Source organism: Sinocyclocheilus rhinocerous, unplaced genomic scaffold (genome assembly GCF_001515625.1).
Source record: "Sinocyclocheilus rhinocerous isolate Xijiao unplaced genomic scaffold, SAMN03320098_v1.1 scaffold908, whole genome shotgun sequence".
NCBI classification, from domain to species: domain Eukaryota; kingdom Metazoa; phylum Chordata; class Actinopteri; order Cypriniformes; family Cyprinidae; genus Sinocyclocheilus; species Sinocyclocheilus rhinocerous.
Window position 1 is genome coordinate 96,761 of NW_015663508.1, and position 4,728 is coordinate 101,488.

A 4,728-nucleotide genomic window follows, 5' to 3' on the forward strand; every position below is an offset into this window, starting at 1 on the left:
AAATGTAAATACGCAAAAAGGACAAAAAAAAAAAAAGCAAGCAAACAAAGCAATATAAGACTAGGATTTCGTCATGTGAAAGTTGATGTGTGCGAAAGTCTTCTCTGTGGTACATCAATGTCCAAACACTGTCCATAGCTGAAGTTGACTGATAGCAAATGAATAATCCAACCTCTTGTAATGAAAACACGCCACGGCTCTCAAACACAGGCTGTTCCTAACCAGGAACAGTCAAAAATAATCCAGACTATGGTCCCATGTCGAAAAGAACTTTAAATCCATATTCAAACTGGACCATGATGTGGTAACCTCACCAATAAAGAGTCCTTCTAAAATGCATACAAATCCACGGTCTTAAACTCTTAGCACCAATCCAAACATAGGCCATACATACATGTAACATCTCTGCAAATCAGCATTGTACACTTAAAAAAAATAAAAATAAAAAAAAAACACACTGGGCTTGAAATGACACATTTCCCAACCAGGACAAAGCACAATATGCTCAGCAGGTGAGCCATGCTGGCTACTGCTGCTTGTTAATGCTAACTCCCTCTACCCACATGGCTTTACTTAAGGAAACCTAAAACACCCTAATCCCTGGGCGTGGACGTGGAAACAGTCTCTTCCTCCTCATGCTCCTCTTTTGGTTTGAGGTTAAGGAGATTGGAGCTGGTATCACAAGGCTTGACAGTGGAGCGGCCAGCGGGCCTGACAGTGGAGCGGCCGGTGGTTCTGGGCTGAGGACCGGAATGGTTCTGGGAGCTGGAAACGGAGGAAGGGAGGCGGATTTCAGCACTGACCGGAAAGATGTTAATCCTGGGTCCGCAACTTTAGCCCCCAGGTCAGCGCTGTTGTAAACCCCCTTACGGGCTCGGGGAAACACAGGAGGAGATGGGTGATCGGAACCATTGGTTAGGCATGTGGAGGGTCCCGGCGTTTGCTGAGCTGGAGAGGCGAAGTGCGTTTCAGAGGGGGCTGGATGAGGATGGTTCACATCTCCCTTAACTTATTCTACTTCAAAATTTGAACCATTTAAATACAGGATGAGATTAATCAACTCGTCCAAAGAGAATTCACATGCAGGAAGACTACAGCGAATCGTTTCCTCATCCAGACCCCACTGAAAACAAGCACCGAGTGAAGCATCATGCCAGCTCACCCGATGGGAAAGCTCGAGGAATTCCTCCACATACCGTTCCAAAGGCCCTGACCCAAAGACCCTGCCGCAGGCACCACAGCTGGTCTTCAGCCCAGTTCATCTTTGTTGGTCCAGTGTTCTGTCACTGTCACAGTGTAAGAGTGAAGGAGCATGAAGACGAAGGAGATATACATAGAACAGTCTTTAAACAAAACAAAGGGGAACACCAACAAAGGAGACACACGTAGCACACACCATGGAAGTACAAAATTATGTTAACACTGGACAAAGGAAACCAGGAACAGATACCACTATATATACAGAAGAGTAATTGACGAGACACACCTGAACCAAATGACTAGTCAAACGAGAGGGAAAAACTGGGTAATGGGGAGCACATGGGGAGAAAACACAACAAAATAGGAACATAGGTCTGACAGATACGTGGCGGGTTTTACACCCTGAGGAGAGGGAATATACTTCTTTTTTTTCAGGAGTACACAAAACCAGCAGTAGAATAGACCATTTTTTTTCCTAAAGCTTCCCTTCATAATATACTGAACTGCGAGATAATTATAATATTGTAATATCTGATCATGTGGCTGTATTCCTTAACTTAACCCCCTCTCTAATGTCAAATACCTTCAGGATACATGGAGATTTCCCTCCTGGCTGGCTTATGATCTAAATTATGAATCATATCTAAAGGAACAAATTAAAATGTTTTTCATAGATAATAAAACCCCTGGGATATCTCCCAATCTGTTATGGGACATAAAGCATATATTAGGAGTTTAATTATTTCATATGAATCAATCATGAAAAAAAAAAGCTTAGCAGATCAAAGATTCTGTTACACTGTCAGATATGCAAAAGAAATGTATCGTATCTCTTGCTCTGGCTACTGTGTATAGACCGCCAGGGCCATATACAGATTTCCTAAAAGAATTTGCAGATTTCCTCTCAGACCTATTGGTTACTGTTGATAAAGCGCTAATTGTTGGAGATTTTAACATTCACGTTGATAATACAAATGATGCAAGGTTTACTTACCTAATAAACTCTTTTGGAGTCAAGCAAAACGTCACCGGGCCACTCATCGTTTTAATCATACGCTAGATTTAATTATATCGCATGGAATTGATCTTACTGATATAGATATCGTACCTCAAAGTGACGATGTTACTGACCATTTCCTTGTATCATGCATACTACATGGCTCCGCGTTATCGTCAGGGCAGAACTATTGTTCCAGCCACCAAAGACAGATTCACAAATAACCTGCCTGATTTATCTCAACTGCTCTGTGTACCCATAAGTACACATGAACTAGACGAAATGACTAGCAACATGGGCACTATCTTCTCTAATACATTAGAAGCTGTTGCCCCCATCAAATTGAAAAAGGTTAGAGAAAAACGTACTGCGCCATGGTACAACAGTAATACCCATTCTCTCAAGAAAAAAACTCGTAGTCTTGAGCGCAAATGGAGAAAAACTAACTTGGAAGTTTTTGAAGTTTTTAGAAAAAACAGTATGTCCAGCTATAGACAGGCTCTAAAAGCTGCCAGGGCCGAGCATATCCACCATATCCACGAAAATAACCAAAACAATCCAAGGTTTTTATTTAGCACAGTGGCTAGATTAACAAATAACCAGACACCACCCGATCTAAATATTCCCTCACAGTTTAATAGTAATGACTTTATGAATTTCTTCACTGATAAAATAGATAACATCAGAAATACAATAACAAATGTAGATTCTACAGCGTATAATACTTCAGCTTCATTCATCGCACCAAAAGATAAACTGCAGTGCTTTACAACTATAGGACAGGAAGAGCTAAATAAACTTATCACTGCATCTAAACCAACAACATGCCCGTTAGATCCTGTACCCACTAAATTACTAAAAGAGTTGTTACCTGTAGCAGAAGAACCGCTTCTCAATATTATTAACTCGTCATTGTCTTTAGGTCACGTCCCAAAACCATTCAAGCTGGCGCTTATTAAGCCTCTTATTAAGAAACCACAACTAGATCCTAGTGAACTGGCAAATTACAGACCCATCTCAAATCTTCCTTTTATGTCTAAAATTTTAGAAAAAGTTGTGTCCGCTCAATTGCGCTCCTTCCTGCAAAAAAATGATCTCTATGAAGAATTTCAGTCAGGTTTCAGGCCCCACCATAGCACAGAAACTGCACTTGTTAAAATTACAAATGACTTGCTTCTTGCGTCAGACCAAGGCTGTATCTCATTGCTAGTTTTACTTGATCTTAGTGCTGCGTTCGACACTATAGATCATGACATACTCATAGATCGATTACAAAACTATACAGGTATTCAAGGGCAGGCTTTAAGATGGTTTAGATCCTACCTGTCCGATCGCTACCACCTTGTTCATTTAAATGGGGAGTCATCTCAATTATCACCAGTAAAATATGGAGTGCCACAAGGATCTGTCCTAGGTCCTCTGCTATTTTCGATATACATGTTGCCCCTTGGTAATATTATTAGAAAATACGGGATTAGCTTCCACTGTTATGCAGATGATACTCAACTATATATCTCAACAAGACCAGATGAAACTTCTAAATTATCTAAGCTAACAGAATGTGTTAAAAATGTAAAAGATTGGATGACCAATAATTTTCTCCTATTAAACTCGGATAAGACAGAGATATTACTTATTGGACCAAAAGACAGTACACAGAATCTCGTGGATTACAATTTGCAACTAGACGGAGCTGCCGGATCTCCGTACTACGAGTCCTTAAGCACAGGAGAACAGAGGGTCAGACACTGATGCTTGCACTCCTAAGGTACAAAACACGAGCAAGGACAAAACAATCTACTCACGACGAAGGAAAAGGCAGAGACATATAAGGGAGTGGGGTAATGAGCGACAGGTGGGGGAGAGTCAGCTCGTGATCCGCGAACCCACGCTGCGAGATCAGCGCTGATTGCCCAGACCACGAGCTACCGAACATGATAGGACAACACAGACCGCAGGGGAAGCCGAGAAAGCACCCTGCACCATGACACTTATAAAGAAACCACAAATAGATCCTAGTGAACTGGTAAATTACAGAACAATTTAAAATCTTCCTTTTATGTGTAAAATTTTAGAAAAAGTTGTGTCTGCATGCCTGTTAAATCCTGTACCCACTAAATTACTAAAAGAGTTGTTACCTGTAGCAGAAGAACCACTTCTCAATAGTATTAACTCGTCGTTGTCTTTAGGTCACGTCCCAAAACCATTCAAGCTGGCGGTTATTAAGCCTCTTATTGTCAGGGTCTAGGATAGATAGAGGACTCAGATGCAGAGTAGTGAGAAAGGAGACTCTTTATTCTCGCCACAAAACACAAAATAACATAAACAATAGTTAATTGTTGCTCAGGTGAGCGGAGATTCCAGAGCTGGCCGGCAGACACTGCGGATCACTCGAGCTGCCGGATCTCCGTACTACGAGTCCTTAAGCACAGGAGAACAGAGGGTCAGACACTGATGCTTGCACTCCTAAGGTACAAAACACGAGCAAGGACAAAACAATCTACTCACGACGAAGGAAAAGGCAGAGACAT